The sequence below is a fragment of the Perognathus longimembris genome, chromosome 13, assembly GCF_023159225.1.
Source record: "Perognathus longimembris pacificus isolate PPM17 chromosome 13, ASM2315922v1, whole genome shotgun sequence".
Classification (NCBI taxonomy): domain Eukaryota; kingdom Metazoa; phylum Chordata; class Mammalia; order Rodentia; family Heteromyidae; genus Perognathus; species Perognathus longimembris.
Window position 1 is genome coordinate 37,449,120 of NC_063173.1, and position 18,600 is coordinate 37,467,719.

An 18,600-nucleotide genomic window follows, 5' to 3' on the forward strand; every position below is an offset into this window, starting at 1 on the left:
CTAAGAGGCCCCTATATCCAATTAAGCAGCAAAAAGCTAGAAGCAGAGGTGTGGCTCAAATGGTAGAGTGCCAGCCTTGAGCAAAAAAGTGCAGCAAAAGTGGGAGGCACTGAGTTTAAGCCCGGTACATGAACAAGACACAAAACACAACACAACACAAAACAGAACAACAAAAACAATGTCTATAAAAGTTCTCCTAAGTAAATCAATTAAGATCATGAACAAATATTTTGGTTCATAGCAGTGCTGATAAAGAAAAGGAGCTGCAAGCCATAATACTTCCTAATAGGTAATGATGTATACATGCACATGTATGTATATTGTGTTGATATATGTATATGTGTGTTTATATATGTGTGTATGTATATATCTTAGTCCATTTGCACTTCTATCACAAAATACAATAAGCCAGGTAGCATATAAGCAGCAGAAATTTATTTTCACCCTTCTAATGGCTGGGAAGGCTAAGGTCAAGGCAGATTTGGTATCTGGTGATTTGGTGCTGTCTGGATTATAGATGGTGCCTTGTGGCTGTGTCACGTGGTAAAAGAAGCAAGGCAGCTCTATGCTGCTTCTTCCGAACACACTAATCCTACTCAGGAGGGCTCCACCACAGTACCTAATCACCTCCCAGAGTCCCCTGTACTATCTATCCCATTGGTGATTAGGTTCCTCAGATTACTATTTCCTCACATCATCAGGTTAGTAATTAATTGTGGGTTTTTTGTTTTGTTTGACTTGGCTGGAAGGGTTGGAAAAGGGGATGCAGGTGGTGGCAGAATCTCATTTTGCAGCCCTGGCTGGTGTTGAGCTTGTGAGTCTACTGTCAGCCCTCAAAAGGTTGAGATTATAGGTGTGTACCACCACGCCTTGCATGGTTTTAACACATGCATTTGGCAGAAAGGGGCTCACACTTTTAGACCATAGCAATATACAGCATCTCATATAATGAGATACTTTGTAAGGCACTGATATGTAGAGGAACTACGTTATAAAATAGAGAACCTTTTCTATCTTTAATTTTATAGTTAATACGTTTAAAGCTCCAGTGAAACATATTAGCCGTAAAATTAAAGATAGAAAAAGTTCTCTTTGAGGGGGGGAAGGAGGGAGGAGTACATTTGAAATGTTTTTAATTAAAGAAGCAGCACATGTCCATTGGCAAGTGTAAAAATACCTGTTGAGAAAAAAATATGCCATCGAAGTTCCAAATTTAACCAAAGGCAGGTAGTAGTAACTTAGAACGTGGGGCAAGATAGAAAACTGTAACTAAACACTAAGCTGCTCTCAAAGGCCCTTGAAGATGCGAAAGATTTTTTTTTTTTGCAGGCTTTTCAACAGGAAGAAGCAGCTGTCAGGAAAGACAGCCCCAAGGATCCACGGCTTCACGTTTGGTTCCTTCTCAGCTGCACTTCCAAGTGCTTGTCTCCCACCAAGGTGCCTTTGGAAGTAGAAGGAAGGATAACCCTTCAGCAACTCTTCAGAAGTAGAGTGATGAGCTAATTCTCCTATAGCCTGGTAATATTTATGGAGAGCCTTCCTACACTTGAGTCCCTAAAAGCTTGTATTCTCTGATACAGAGCTGTGGAGGGGTTTGAGATTTTACCAGCTTCCAGCAAATACTCATGCCCAGGACCAGAGCCCACAGTGAGCAGTCAGGCCCTAAATACCGTTCCAGGGACAGGAGAAACAGACTTGGTCCTTGGATGCTGAGTTCCAATGAGACAATGAGCCAAATCTCATCATCCAAGAGAGCAAACAAAACAAAACAAAAAAACCATGGGCTGGGGATATAGCCTAGTGGCAAGAGTGCCTGCCTCGGATACACGAGGCCCTAGGTTCGATTCCCCAGCACCACATATACAGAAAACGGCCAGAAGTGGCGCTGTGGCTCAAGTGGCAGAGTGCTAGCCTTGAGCGGGAAGAAGCCAGGGACAGTACTCAGGCCCTGAGTCCAAGGCCCAGGACTGGCCAAAAAAACAAACAAACAAACAAAAAAAAACACACACACACACACACAAAAAAAAAAACAAAAAAACCAATAACCCCAAAACCAAGAGCAGCTTTTCAAAACCCCTTAGGCCACTAGTGATCAATTTAGCAGCAAGTGATTCAAATAGAGACCTAAAGGATCACAATGATTTAATGTTCCTGTGTGGGTCATTTAGCACAGTGATCATGGGGGCATGGACCCCAGGGCCTGAACTGCCTTATAGGAATGCTTTGTGTGTAGCCAGAATCAGCCTGGATAAAGGTGAACAGCACCTAAGATTCCACTGAGAAATCGAATTCAAATGACACTAATAAATCAACCCTCAAACAGGAACGGGAGATAGGCTTCCACGGAAGCTAGCACTGAGACAAAGTGTGAGAGGGTAGAGAGCAGGTGAGGAGGCCACATAGGGTGAATTAGAAAAGGAGACAAGAAGAGAGCAGGGGTAACCAACAACAAAGATGGAGGACCCAGAGGACAATAAAAAGAGCATGAAAGGGACCTGGGCTATAAGGATGCAGCTGGAAACTTGTCCCAGAGGCCCCAGAACAATGGCAGCAGTCTCTCTGTTTGTGCACACCCTGCTTGATGCTGTCTACACCCGGAGGGGCGTTAATGAGGATAGGTGGGGAGGCAGACTCCATTTTTCATCATTGACACTCAGACCGGCAGTCCTTTTAGCATAGAAACGGGGGCCAGTCAATCAGACACCAGCTCTGCTGTGTATAAACACCTTCTACCCTCAATCAGCAAGGAGGCAGGTGCTGGAGATCTGGTCATGGTCAGCTGGACAATCTGATAAAGCCTTCCTGGGGTCGCTGTGGTGCAAGAATAGAGCCGGCATAATTAGACCAGGCAGAGGGGCTGTCAGGCAATCCAGGCGGAAATAACAGGGCCTCTGCCAATCAAAGGGAAACCCAACCGAGGGGGCGGGTGGGGAGGGGGTGCATGTGTTGTATAGTGGACGGTGGGGGAGGGGAGATTTCCCCGAGGCTGGCTGGTGACTCTGGCAGGGCTGCACAGCTCATTATGTGCGCCCCAGAGCTGGGCGGGCACTATCGATCACTATCGGGGGTCTCTGGGGGACCATCATTATGCAGCAGGACATGGTGCGTGCTTTGCTCTGGCAGTAACCGAGCAACATGGCAACACATTTTTCTTGCCAATGGAAAATCAGGGTAGCCCTTCTCGTACATTCTGGTGACCATCTTGCAGGTCTCTTAGGCATGAAGGTCCAGAAAAGGGATAATCACAATTGGGCTGGGGAGGGGAAAGGGACCACAATAGGCTTGGAGTTCACAAAGCCATTCTACTCACGATACCTCAGGAAGGTGGTAAGGAGGGATGGAGGGGCGCTTGAGTTGCATCACTGGAAATACAGAGGCTCAGGGGTTCCCTGCCCTTTTGGTGCTCTCACATGTGCACAGAGCGCCAGATTCACTGAGGGAGGGGGAAAGAGGAACCCTTCTTAAAAGCTAGGTAGAGCTCTCCACACCTCTTCTCGTTCAGGGCTGCATGCCCTCTCAGGGGCTGAACAGCTGCCCCTCCTCTGGCTTCGGAGGAATGACACCCTTTGTGGGTCCTCTCTCCATTCTTTTCTAAGCTACTTTTCTAGTGGTGTCCTCAACTTACATGGACCTAGGAGCAAGGGTCAGCTTCTTTGGTATGTCTTCCAAATAAATTGAACCGCACAACCCCAGCCCACTGAAGATTTTTTTTGAAAAAATGGAAATTTAGAGCGCACATTTCTAGTAGCAAATATTCTCACAGATGACCCCCCCCTCAACACACTCCTAGTTCCCTCCCTAATATTTTCTCCTCCAAGCACCCACCTTTGAAGCTCCCTCCTCCTGCTCTTGGGTCTCACCACCCACCAACATTTTCACTCTGTTCCTTCCCCTCCACTTACTCCTAGGAAAACAAAAGCCTTTTAACTATTATTCTCCATATGTCCCCTGGAAGGCTGCAAAAGATATTCACAGACATTATGCTGACCACCAAAAGCCAGGCTCAAAAGCTTAAATGTGGCTCGATTCCATTTACATGATCATTTCAAAAGACACAACTATCATGATGGAGAACCACATCAGGGGTTGCCAGGGGGTGGGGAACGGGAGGGTGTGGACAGAGAGGAGCAGGAGGGAACTATTTTAGGGTGGTGATAGTGTCTGTCTTTTGATTAGGGTGGTGGTTATACAAATGTATATACATGTTAAGACTCACGAACTATACACATACTGCCTTCCCTAAATCAATTTTACCATAGCACAATTTAAGTTGTGCCCCAGTGGAGTTGATTTGCTCCTTAGAAGAAGGTAAAGAAATTTATTCTGTAATTATGAATGATCAACTGAACCCAATCACTTGAGTCACTTAGAAAAAAAATCTTTGAATTTTTTTCTTGGGGTGGGGAGTGTGCCAGTCCTGGGACCTGAACTCAGGACCTGGACGCTGTCCCTGAGCTTCTTTGCTCAAGGCTAGCACTCTACCACTTGAGCCATAGCTCTACTTTTTGGCTTTTTGTTAGTTAATTGGAGATGAGTCTCAAGGACTTTCCTGCCTGGGCTAACTTCAAACTGCAATCCTCAGATGTCAGCCTCCTGAGTATTTAGGATTATAGGCATGAGCTACCAGGGCCTGGTTATAAATCTTTGTCTTTTCAAAGACAGTTTCTGCACAATCATAATTGAGGTCCTCTACATGTATTACTTGATTTGGGGGACTCTTTTCCATGTGTGAATAGTGTCCAGAGATCTGCCCAATAGCGATCTTTCAATCAAGAACTTTCTAGAGTTTATCATGTGAGTTTGTAAGTGCCTCCTGGCCCTGTCTCTCAGTCTCTCTTCCTCTCTCACATACTGACCTTCCCCTGCCTCAAATGCAACCGTTGTCCCCATTGATAATGCTCCTTCTTATGTATGGTTGGTTCCCCTGTGCACTTAGCTCTATCCTCTTCTTGGAGAGGCCTTTAGCCCTGTATAGGTGGCAGCTCAACTCCCTCAGCATTTTGTTTTCATGTTTCCTCCTCCTTTTATCGAACATCTCACTACCTTGGTGCTTGGCTGAGGTGATGGTGTTCACCACAGTAGCCACACCATTTCAAACACAACCCCCAGCATGGCTCAAAATGGAATGAATAAACCATGGAGGAGACAGAGCATCAGCAAAACATGGGGAAACAATGGGCTCAGGAGACTTCCAAGTCCGTGAGAATACTCTTGTCATTTTCTAAAAATTTACATGTTAGTATTTTAACTCGTTTCCCCTAACATTTTACTATTAAACACTTCGAACACACAGCAGAACTGAAAACATTTTATGGGGAATCATCTACAGAGCTTAGTGTTATATTCTTGTTTATATCGTTCTTATATTTTCACATATTTATCTACTTGTCTGTCTACCCATCTGGCTCCTTTTCTATGAATTTCTAGTCATAGCATGAGAAAAGTAAAGAAACCAGAGATGAGGAGGAGAATCTTTAGAATTATCTTAAGGGCAGGGAAAGTCAGCTTTTCAATAGTGGAATCTCCATGCCCCTTCCATGTGTTCTGAACACTGCATCAGCTCTGAAACAAGTGTAAGTGCTCTTTTATTTTCCACAGCCTCATTAATTTTCATAGCCATGTTTTCAGCTCAAGGGGAGGGGTGGCTGGGGAGTTCCTAGGCCTACGGAGTGCTGACAATGAAGGATGACCCTCACCAGGTTTCCGAGGCCACTGCCTTCTAGCCAGGCTGCCACGATGCTGCAGAAACCGCTCCCCGAGTGCGGGAAGAAGGTGAAGGAACTGCAACAGAATACAAATGGAAATGACCTAGTCACAAAGCATAGCCTTCTGCTGTTGCTTATTCTTATTTCTTGGAAGTACTGGAGTTAGAACTTGGGACTCTGTGGTTGCCACACAAATATTCTACTACCAGAGCCATGTTCCCAGCACTTTGTGAGTTTTAGGTATTTATTTATTTTTGAATAGGGTTTTATGTATGCACTGGCTGGCCTGGAATGTGATCCTCCTATTTTATGCTTCCTGAATAGCATGGATGACAGGTGCTTACCACTATGCTCAGATGTTATTGAATGACATGGGGTCTTAGAAGCTTTTTTTTTTTTTTTTTTTTGGCCAGTCCTGGGCCTTGGACTCAGGGCCTGAGTACTGTCCCTGGCTTCCTTTTTGCTCAAGGCTAGCACTCTGCCACTTGAGCCACAGTGCCACTTCTGGCCGTTTTCTGTATATGTGGTGCTGGGGAATCGAACCCAGGGCCTCATGTATACGAGGCAAGCTCTCTTGCCACTAGGCCATATCCCCAGCCCGGGTCTTATGAGCTTTTTCACTTAAAACAAGATCTTCCCAAAACATGGGCCACCCCATCTGGCTCTTTCTGGGATTATTGATCACCCACTCCTGTCCATCCTTCTGGCCTTGTGATGGAGACCAGCAACTTGGCCATTTATACAGAGGTCATGTTTGCTACAAGGAAATCTTGCTTTTCCATCCTGGTATTAGTGTTCTAATGCTTTCAAGGGTTCTGCCCTTGAAGGAAGCATAAACTTATGATCAGTCAAATTCTGATGAGGGTGGCAGGAGCTATCCTAACAACATTCCTGCTTGTCAGTTCTCAAACATTTGAGTACTGCAACAACTTACCCACCTTTCCATCTCTTCAGGTTCCTATTCTCTCTTGGTTTGTATTTGGAATCTAATGAAGATAAAAGTCTTCTCCCCAGGGAAAATTAACTGTACATCAACATATTTAACGATTCATTATGTGGGTTTCATCAAAAGCATACTCACAAATTCTTTAAGTCACAACAGCCATAGTTAGTGGTAATGTGTGTTTTATTCAACCTCATGCATACCTGCTAAACATTCTCATTACCATCCCGATTCTCAAAGTAGAAAATGTGGCTTAGAGGAGCAAAGCACTTTGCCTCCTAAAATTAGTAGTTTTACTATAGATATGTTTATAGTTATGATTATAGTTAGAGACCAGCCTCTCTAAATTCCTCTACTGTTCCTGTTTCTGTCTCTCTTTTTCTGTCTCTCTCTGTTTCTGTCTTTCTGCTTCCTTAAAAATTCCTTCTTAAATAGTTTACGTGCCATCTTTCAGCTGTAACCCACTGTTACAATAGAATCCAGTTGATATAAGAATATGATGCACTGTGGGGTAGAGGGTGGGAAAGAAGCATTCTATCTGCCTCACAAAGCTATAAAAGTAGTAAAGAGCAGAGAGTTTAGGATGACTAGGAAACTCATGGCATTCTTAAGATTCCACAAACAAACTCTACTGAGGCCCAACTTGAAGCTACTCTAACCTCGTGTTCCTTTCCATTCAAATGGCTTTTTCTAGAGTTTAAAGTCAACTGATGTAGCTTTCTTACAGCCAGCTAGAGTGGGTCCTGGGTATGAGCTGAGAACACAAGGCCTTCGAGGGAGGCCTTGGGAGATGAAGCTAAAACCTCAGAGATGGTCAACTGACACCCAAGATAAATAATATTCCATAAAGAGTGAGTTACAGCTGAAAGACCCAAGACGCTGGTGGGAGAGGTAAAGGCTGTTGTTTAATGGATACAGAGTCCCAGATTTGCAAGATAAAGTTCTGGAGATCTGTTGCACAATGTGAGTATTCTTAGCATTACTAAACTGCCCACTTAAAATTGGTTAATGTCATCTGGTAGCCAGTAGCTCATGTCTGTAATGCTACTCAGACACACACACACACACACACACACACACACACACACACTATACATATACATATGTGTATATATATATATATATATATATATATATATATATATATATATATACAAGCTCATACTCACACATATACACATTTAGTTGGTTAAGGTGTAAGTGTTGTGCTATGAGTTAATTTGATGTTTTAAACCATGGTCTTTAAAAAATAACATTAAAAAGAAGGCAGGTACCAGTGTCTAATTCTGTAATCTTAGCTACTCAGCAGGCTGAGATCTGAGGATTGTGGTTCAAAGCCAGCTTGAGAGGGAAAAGTGAGACTCTTATCTCCAATAAAAACTACCAAAAAGTCTGCAGTGAAAGCTGTGGCTGTGGCTCAAGTGGTATGGCACTAACCTTGAGCAAAAATATCCCAGGGACAGCACTCAAGCCCTGAATTCAAGCCCCAGAACCAGCACCATTATACATGTGTGTGTGTGTGGGGAGGGGGTATCCATCTATCCATCCATCCATCTATCTATAATGGGTAAATACTGTTAAGTTTAGGTAAAGGTCTAGTAGTAGGATCCTGGGGGATTATTTTCTCTTTGTTTTTAATGGTTTACAAGGACTGAATACAGTATTAGAAGATATAAATCAGTAGAAACACTTTCCCTTTGTAAAAAGTAAGTCAAGTTGAAGAGGCCTAAGTATAAGATAGGGGATTATGCATTTATAGAAACTGCCTTGATGAGGTGTTATTTCTGGCTTGAGGTAGCAGGCAAAAGAGGCTCCAGCTGAGATATCTGGGCCTGAGCACTAGCTATCCAACTCATGATTATTTTAAAAAAGAATGAGCAAGAGAGATTCAAGCACACCATTTGAAACAGTCAAGGTAAAAGACAGATTACTACATTGAATAAAATTTTTTCTTAGATTCTCTCCCTTTCTCTGATCTAAACATCTCAAATGGTATGGGCGTCCCAATGATTCTATTCTAATTTTATGTTGATTCTATCTTCTAAATGTTCTTTCTATTCTAAGAAGGTTCTATAACTTACTTGTTTTTGTAGACTACTATAATGAGTTTATCTTTGTTTTTAACCCTTAATTTTTTGTCTTAACTTTATACATTTCTGATATCAGAATGGGGCTTAGAACCTATAAGTATTTAAACAAAGACCATCTGACTCCACTAAATAAAATTTCTAAATCTTTACTGAATAATAACAACACTCATAGCTTGGAATATGGCCTAGTGGCAGAGTGCTAGTCTCGCATACATGAAGCCCTGGTTTCAATTCTTTCTTTCTAAGACACAAGAGACTAACACTCATTTAAGACCAACTGAGGAAAAATAGCTTTTACAGCCACTGTGCAAATCTCCCCAAACCTTCTTGCGCTGAGTGGAATGGAGTGTGTGGGTTTCCTGCACATAGGACAGATGGGGTATAGAAAAAGCCAGAAGTGGCGCTGTGGTTCAAGTGGTAGAGTGCTAGCCTTGAGCAAAAAAGAAGCCAGAGACAGTGCTCAGGCCCTGAGTCCAAGCCTCAGGACTGGCAAAATAAGAGGAGGAGGGGGAGGGGGAGGGGGAGGGGGAGGAGGAGGAGGAGGAGGAGGAGGAGGAGGAGGAGGAGGAGGAGGAGGAGGAGGAGGAGGAGGAGGAGGAGAGAAAGAAAGAAAGAAAGAAAATAACAACACTCATATTTATTAAAGCACTAAAGAAATGTTACCTCAAGTGCAGTACCTAGAAATTTAGTTCTATCTGGATTAGCATTCAAAAGTTTGAATATTAGTAAAAATACAGAAACAAGCCCACAAACCCATAATTTTATGAACAACATTACTGAGAACAAGGCTGAACTGAAAAAACTGACTTAAAGAGAAACAACGAGAAAACTTTAGTCAAGACATGAACAAAATCATGAGAGGAAATTGAATTCACATTGAATGCTGAAGGTACAAGAGGCAATGAATCAGTCATTCTGTACTGGGGTTGAATTTGGGGTAAAGTGTCATCCTCCCTTATAAAACCCTATGAATAATTTGCCTTTTCAAGATGACAGCTGGAGTAATGGTTGGCACTGGTGATGAGGAAGGGCAGCAGAGGCAGATGTGTTTTCTTCAAAGATTACATGGAGCTCCTCCCTGACTTTCAGCAGGCCGTATCAATTCAAGCAATCCCAGGAAAATACTTCCTAAGCTTTAAAGATGTCATTCTTATTATAATAAACACTTGTAGTTGAAGACAGCAGGTATTTTAAGAAGCTCATTAGCCACATATGGACGATAGGAAAATGATCTATACATTATCAAGAGCAGGTAGCCGTCAAGAAAAACCTCTGAGGAAGAAATGCCATGGAACAAAAGAAGTACGTGCTGGATCTGACAGAACAGTTTTGACTTGAACACAGACGGGTAAGTGTCTCCATGAATTCCTCAGCCAGGACTAATAGCTAAAATTACCAGCTTAAACTATTTCCCAAGCTCACTCTCTAAAGTGCTATAAATGGAAACAGTTATAAATTCCCCCCCCCCAATAAAGTGTTTGCATTCTTCTTTCTAAGACAGAAGAGACTAACACTCATTTAAGACCAACTGAGGAAAAATAGCTTTTACAGTCACTGTGCAAATCTCCCCAAACCTTCTCGTGCTGAGTGGAGTGGAGTGTGTGGGCTCCCTGCACACAGGAGAGATAGGGTCTGCCATTATGTGTGCATATGAATGAGCCTCAGATCGAAGTCAATGCTACAGCCATCCCCAGGGAAACTGCCTAAGTGTTCATAACAGCCTGAGAACTTTGGGAATTAGAGGACAATAGTATCTTTTCTAATTGGATCAGAATCAGCTTTGATGTCTTCATCCCAAATGGACTAGGGATGAGGGCCCTAGAAACATACTGGCAACCTGGGAGAGGCAGCTGGAGACCCCTCTGTCACCAGGGCACCTGAACTGAGCACTAGGCAGTTCTACACTAGAAGAACACAGGGTAGGACAGAGAGGGCCCTGAACCAAATGTTTCTCTTGCTGGTCTTGCTTATGTTTCTTTTTTATGGTTATTATTTAATATAAATGAATGGAGCAGATCAGTCGGAAAAGAAACATCTCTGTTTGCAGCTAGTGAGAGTTTCTGTTCTGTTTAAAGACTTTAAAGTGGCTTACACAACTAATACAATGGTGCTATTTAAAAGAACCCACAAGGAATCTGAACTCATCTGATTTACACATTGAAAACACCAGCCATATATACTAATTTGCTCAATTTATTTGCTACATCTACTGAGCTGGGGAAAGGAGGACCAAGTCCAAATAGACCTTAAATAAAGCACATATTTCAATCTGCCTGTGAGTTGGCTTAGTGCGTTGGATGGAAGGCAGAATTCTTTCTCTGCCTCTCCCATCACCCGCTCTTTCCCCAGTAATGAAGAAAAAACCACAGTGTTCCTGGAGAATATATAGCAAGGATCTCCCTGGAAGTTTCTAAAACAGCTGCAGAGCTATATGCCTTGTGATACAAAAGTGATCTTTTCCCTGCAAATTGGGGGGGCTGGGGGGCCTCCACCTGCAAGCAGCTAGTTTCTTTGGGGATTCTTTTTGCCACAGTCTCTGAAGATGGCAGCCTGATCAGGGTCACTGATCTCTACTTTAGTAAAAAACCAGTCAGTTGTTGTCTTTACCCACTGAGATGTCCATGCAAGAAATATCAGAGAAATACTGCCTCTGTGCCAGGACATGAGGTGTGAAGTAGACAGAAGTCTTGCCTTGAGGATCTTATGAGAAACAAGTATGCCCACGCAGAAAGCACTTGTCAGGAGGAAGAAAAATGAGTGAGGAAATTGGATAGGAAGAGATTGTCAAACTGAGCTCCCTCATAGGAGGTCAGGGAGGGCTTCCTGGAGAGGGGAGACCTGTACTAAAGAAGGCGGCTTGTAATCGGCCACGTGGGTGAAATAAGCAGTGGGTGCACATTTCTACGGGATGGTCACAAAAGAATCATCCAGGAAGACAGGGCCAAATCACAAAGGTTTCGGGTTTTATGCGAAGTGTCACAACAAGTCTCCGGCCAGAAGAGCACCTTGGTAAGATTTGCAGATTTTGAAGTGATGTCACAGATCAAGATGCAATGTACACATAAACTGCTTTGTTAAAGGGAAAAAATGTGTATTCTAACCTTAGAATAAGTAAGGGAAGGGCTGCGTTGGGAGGAATTGGTGAAAACATTGAGAGGGGTAATAGTGATCAAGATGCAATGTGTTCATAAAGTGCTTTGGTGAATGGCAACTCTTTCATACAACTACCTTAAGATAAGAAAAATATGCAAAAATAAAACCAAACCACAAAATCTGGCTCTGGTTTCCCAGAGAGCAAGAATAGAGGCAGAGGGACAGATTAGGAGATGGTGGGTGCTGTAGAGGGAGGAGGGCAGTAAAGGGAGTGAAAGCAGTGGAAACAATGGGTTTCCAAGAGTATCGGGGCTGGCTGATGATTAGATGTGAGAACAACGGGGAGGGGTGTGGCGTGCAGTACAGCTAAATTATGTCATTCAATGGATATGGGGGAAAAGTTGGGAAGGTGAATCCGGGACTCCATTTGGGGCTTGTGATATCAATGGAGACACAAGGAGGTAAGGAAGGGCAATGCAAGAGTGTGAAGACCACCCAGGGCCTGGCCGGAACTGAGTGCAGATCCTATCTGGAGTAGAGCCAGCCCCGGGTAGCATTGAATTGAGATGAAGAGGAAGTCCTGGAGTGGAGCCAGCCCAGGGCAGTGCCTGAGAGCTATCTCAGCACTCAAGAGAACTTGGGAAGAGGCTAAGGACAATGAGAAGCCAGGGAGGAGTGGGCTCCAGGATGTGAGGCCAGCTGTGCTTAGCTCAGCAGAGACACTCTCCCAAGATATGTGTTTACACGTGGATAGGGATGGGGGAGAAGGGGAAGGGTAAAGCTAACATTTAAGGATCTTCATGAGGAAATATTTTCACAACTTTCTCTAAATTTGAAATTCTGCCCAAATAAATACTGAAAGGAAACTAGAATGTCCTTGGGACACCTATCAGATGAAGAATTGAAAAGGAAACACTGACCCTGACGTCACAAAACTTGATACAGACAGAGCATCCCAACCCTGACAGGCTCCAACATCCAAAACTTTTTGAGTGTTAACATAATCTCACATCGGACCTCATGAAACAAATTTGAAGTCCAAATTGTAGGGGCACTAAAAATGTTATATAAAATAACCATCAGGCTATACAGAAGATACATAAATTTCATGTTTTGACTTGGATACCACCTCTAAGATATCTCATTATGTAGATGAAAGCGCTTCAAAATTTGGGGGAGAAAGTCTGACACCTCTAATACTTCTAGTTTATAAATACCAAAAGTTGCTAGGCACCGGTGGCTCACACCTGTAATCCTAGCTACTCAGGAGGCTGAGATCTGAGGATCACGGTTCAAAGCCAGCCCAGTCAGGAAAGTCTGTGAGACTTCTATCTGTGAGACTTTAAACCATCAAAAACCACAGTGGTGGAGTGCTAGCCTTGAGCAAAAATGCTCAGGGACAGAACTCAGGACCTGAGTTCAAGCCCCACAACCAACCAACTAACTAAATAAATAACAAAAGTTAATGTCTAGCAATTCTGAAATCAGACTTCTACCAACTCTGTTGTGTTCTAGTGAGGATCCTCTCCTATATGGCAGAAACATGGCCAGAGTCTTGGGGTCCCTTTTATAAGGGTACCAATCCCATCAAGCTCCACTCTCATGACCTGAAGAGGGCTCCCCTCCCAATACCACCAAACTGGGGAACAGATTCCAACCCATGAAATTTGGTGGTGGTAGGGCACAAAGCATTCAGTGGGCAACAGGCCATCCATGTAAAAGCAAAGCCACTTGGCATGGTGTACACTTCCTTTTCTCCAGCCACAATGAACTATATGGGCAACAACAGCACCCTGGTTGCAGAGCTGCTTTAACCAAGCCTAGGATTTTCCAGAAAGGAAGAGGGAGAATGAACTGTGTAGCACTGTGATGGACTGTAGACTCTCAGGCGAGTAAGGAGAGAAGAAAAGAACAAATGGGCAGTCAGAGATCCCTCTGGAGTGGAGGAATCACTAGAGTCAGGACTAAGAGAAGTAAGCTGGGGTCAGAGAGAAGGGCCTTGTGATTGTTTCAGAAACAATGCAGTTATTGGTCATGATGAGACTCAATGGATGCCTTGAAAGCAAGGGGCTAAAGTTCCGTACAGGTCAAAGCTACTGGCAACAAGGAGGTCAACAGCCGAAACCAGTGTTCTCTGTAGATGCTGATATTCGGGAGGAGGAAGTAGTAATGACTAAGAGACAGGCAATGGGGCAGGGCCAAGATTTCAAGGAAAGATGCAGGCAAGGGGGAGGCTAAAGATCTGAGCTTTCCTGAAGTAAGAAAAGCAGACAGAGGGGAAAAGGATGAAAGAGGTGTCACTGATCAAGACGCATTGTGCTTATAAATTGATTTTGTTGACATGAAATTCCTTTGTACAACCATTTAAAGATAATAATAACAATAGTAATAATGATAGACTAGCAGGTTACATAATCTGAAGCACTGTGTGCTATATAGGAACTACTTTTTTTTTTCCAAAAGGGAGAAGGGGGTGGGGGAAGGTATGCTGTATGAAAAGGGGCAATAGGTGTAGCCTGACTCATGCCCTGATGAGAAAAAAAAAAAAAAATAGAGCCAGGGAAGCTATGTCCTTTAGAGAAAAGAGCCAGGTTTCGCTTATGGCAAAAGAGAGGGAAGTATTTAAAAAAAATTTTTATTTATTTATTTATTTTTTTTAAAGCCCAACTTATGGACAACTCTGATCTACCCCAAGACCTGAAAGAACTTCCCACCCTATCCTACTTACGGATGGATGTGTGTGTGTGGTGTGGTGTGTGTGTGTGTGTGTGCGCGTGTGTGTGTGTGTGTGTGTGTGTGTGTGTCTATGTCTGTGAGTGCATGTATGTACCAGTCCTGGGACTTGAACCCAAGGCCTGGGCACTGTCTCTGAGCTTTTCTTTTTTTTTCTCTCTCTCAAGGCTAGTGCTCTCCTACTTGAGCCCCAGCTCCACTTCTGGCTTTTTGGTGGTTAGTTGAAGATAAGAGTTTCACGGACTTTCTTACCAGGCTAGCTAGAAACTGTGACCCTCAGATCTCAGCCTCTGAGTAGCTAGGCGTGAGCCACCAGTGCCCAGCTTACGTGTGGATTTTAAGGTAACATTTTTTTTTTTTTTGCAGTCCTGGGATTTAATTTAGGGTATTCTTGGTACATGTTAGGCATGTGATCTATCACTTAGGAGAGCTACACTCACAGTCCAAGAACTAGTTGCTAAAAGTATTTCACTCAGGAAAATGGATTTCATCTTGGCCCTGTATACACACATCCATTTTACAGCCCTGTTCTGTAGCTCCTCCTTGGCACATGACAGACGTTCCATGAGATTATAAATGAATTTGCTCCTCCTTAAAGGTCCCTTGCCTCTCTTTAGCCTTTGTACCTTGAGTTTGTTCTTGCTCCAACCTTCTCAACTACATATTTTTAAGTGGTTAGCTTGAAGAAGGCCAGCCAAATCCTGGTTAATCTGTTCTTATGTGCTTTGGCATAGAATATCCAAAAAGCACACTATGCTGATGAATTTTCAAGTTGAGTATGATAAGGCAATGTACCAGTGCTTATCACCTTACTTAGCTAGGTTCAGAGATTTGTTCCAATGTCTCTTCCCCAACACCCAGGGATAGCTGGTAAGATGGTATTAAGAGGGAGGGGCTCTGAGTGGTGACCAGGATATGAAGGTCCCTCCTTGCCGTCTTCATCAAAGAGGCATTGCTCAGCTTTAGGTGAGCCTGTCCTTCAGCCTTCTATCTTTTCTTCATTTTTGTCAGTCATGGGGTTTGAACTCAGGGCTTAGGTGCTGTCCCTGAGCAATTTCACTCAAGGCTAGAACTCTACCACTTTGAGCCACAGAACCATTTCCAGTTTTCTGGTGGTTAGTTGTAGATAAGAGTCTCATGTTTCTTCCCAGGCTGGCTTCAAACCGTGATCCTCAGATCTCAGCCTCCAGAGTTAGCTAGGATTACAGATGTAAGCCACCAGTGCCTAGCACAGCCTTCCTTTTCTAGAGAGGATGTAGCTCTTATCAGATAACCAAATCTGGCTGGCACCTTACTCTCGGACTTCTCAGTCTCCTGACTATGATGAAAGAACTTCAGAAATGACCCAGTCTCAGGTCTTATATTACAGCAGACTAAAGGATTTGCCTAAGATCACACATGGTAGGTAGGAAACACAACAAGATCCCAGGACCATTGGGTATAACCACTCCAGTCTACACCACAAAATGTACATCCCATAGTCCATTGCAAACTACCAAACAGACTCCATCATTCCTGGCATATGTTTAGCATAAAACTCAGAACTGAACTTCTACTTCTACCAAGGAAGCACAGACGACAGAAAGAAAAGTGGGACCCGGGGTGGGGGTGGGGGGGGGAAATCTCATTTCTTCTTTCTTCTTTAAAACCAATTGCTTTAAAAAGCCATTTCACATTAGGGTCTTCCCCTAAAACAAACGAACACACCCAGTTAGATTTGAAACACTAAAACAAAAAATGTTAGTGTTTGTTATGTTTCTTTGGGCCTCTGCACAGAGGCTTAAATTAATCAAGGTACCTGTTCTAATTTCATCCTTGCTACTTCTCTTCACCCTCTTTCAAATTCCAGCCCTTGAATAGTTTGAGTGATTGAAGATACAGCTTAAGGTTTCACAGGATCTTTTCAGGGACGTCTGCATTAATCCTTTGCTCCATGCAATGTAGAAAACATTAAGCAAAGTTGTCTGAAGTTAAAATATGCACTTAATTCCCACTACAGGGAATGGATCTTTTTAGCAGATGTGTTCCCGCCCCCGCCCTCTCCCCCCCAATGGCTGGTGATTGCAAAAGAAGAACTGAAAGAATCAAAGTCAGAGCAGGTAAGGAGGATGGGATGGGCAAGAGTTTGGATGGGGAGGCAGGAATGGCATATCAATTAAAGTTCCAGACTGTTGCTTATGAAAAATAAGCTGTCTTCAGATAGTTTCTGAGACATAGCTATGCATGGTGGTCATGGACCAAAGAAAATGAACCCAAATTGATGTAAAAAAATAAATCATTTAAGTAAGACATTCCTCTGATGTTTAAGCCAAGATCTCCAAGGGTATCAGGTTCTTGTTTGGAGGCACTGTTTTGGAATTCATGACAGTATACTCCTCATAGAAAACAATGAAGGCGGTTGTTTGCAAAGCCAGAGGAGGCTACAGGCATCTGGGAGTATCAGCTCAGCCCATCTTGCTCCATGAAGGACTGGCAGCCCATGGCTCCGAATGGGACATTTCAGTCCTACAAATGAACCCTGCATGATATTGTTCAGGGGACTAGACCTTGTTAGTTGTTAGCTGCCTTTTCTTCCCCTGGGCTCACAATGACAGCAACTACACGTGGGGCCCATAATTATAGCAAGGGGCATTTGAATTTGCTCACTTGGGGCTCCTGTTCTGCCTAGCTTCTGCACTGGAAATAAGAGGGCTACAAAATAAGAGAGTACCCTTGCTCTACCATGTACTGGCTCTGAGGGCTGGATCACTTCCTTCCCCTCACTGAATTCTCAGTTTCCTCTCTGTAAAATGGGAAGAAGGTTACTGTTTCACAATGCCCCAGGGAAGACTGAGACAGGAACAAAGCAGGTGGCACAGTTCTGGGCCCTGGGTCAGAGCTCTGAGCTGCCTTCTAGTCATGGTGGAAGAAGAGAGTGGAAATACCTTTAAGATAAGGAAGGAGTCCCTTTATGGCCCTTAAAAATGCATTGTTTTCATTTTGAGGAGCCCATTTTGTTTTATTTTTTAAACAGGCTGCTGAATGTAACTGCCATGCTAGCTCAGCATGAATACCCTCCATTAAGAATCATGTCACACCCTTGCTTCACAAGTCGTGGAACCCAAATCAGACTGCATTCAGCTTTGGGGAGTGGGAGACATATTGAAGGCCTTTTCAATTTCCAAAGCCATGATCAGAATGAAATGTTCTCACATCAGGCATTTTACATCTTAGAATTCAATTAAAAAACCCTACCATTTAGCTTGTTAGGCTGCCTGCTCCACCCCTGAAAGAGCGACAAAAGATGGTCTCTTCAGCCAGGCTACAAGTTCCAGTGCCATAAATCACCATAGGCTAGAGTAGAACTCATTAATATAAACAAGGAGCCTGAAAGGAAGCCATTAGCATGCTATTAATTGGTTTGATGATCTACAAAGTGGCAAGAGTGAAAATAGTCAGGTTGGGTAGCACTGCATCTCATACTGAAGAATAACCTGGTTCAATCAATTTTTGTCTTCGACTTGCTAAATGTAATTGGGTATAAGCACAACTCATATGTTTCCTGTTAGGTTTTTGCATCTTCTGTGTTTTTCAAAAATACCCTCAGAAAACTGGGGGTGAGGGGGACAAGCTCAAAGTTTTGGTACTCAAAAAGATAGCCAAGAAAAGGAAGTTTTAAGGTGGGGGCAATCTGTTAAAAAGACAGCAAATTGTATATCTGCCTTTTATTTTCTTTCCTTCCCTCTGGCTTTTTGTGTGTCTGCTTTTCATGAAATAAATGGGAATCATAAACTCTTTTCCAGTTGGATTGACTTTATTTATATATTCCCTCATCAATCCAGTTGATCAGAGCATTGAGTGGGAGAGGAGGATCTATTCAATTCCTGTGGGTAGATGGATTGTCTTCAGTCTCTGCCAGTCATGAAGGGGCATAGGAAAGGAAAGGCTGAAGATGTGGGTTGACTTTTCTTTTTTTATGGTCTTGTATTTTTCTATTCAGCTGCAGGACATTTCCAAAGTCGGATGCATTGTCATTGCCCCTTCAGGTCACAAGCTG

The 18,600-nt window shown here is 43.3% G+C and overlaps 1 protein-coding gene and 1 long non-coding RNA gene across 2 annotated transcripts in view; both read right to left on the bottom strand.

The window, feature by feature from the left end:
• Abtb2 (ankyrin repeat and BTB domain containing 2) overlaps positions 1-18,600 on the bottom strand; it is a 166,073-nt gene that overhangs the window by 101,188 nt on the left and 46,285 nt on the right. The window lies entirely within an intron of this gene.
• LOC125361653 lies at positions 729-9,764 on the bottom strand. Its single transcript, XR_007212973.1, has 3 exons — positions 9,754-9,764; positions 6,919-6,923; positions 729-869 (listed from the first exon to the last, which is right to left on the bottom strand). It is a non-coding gene; the product is annotated as an uncharacterized LOC125361653 (long non-coding RNA).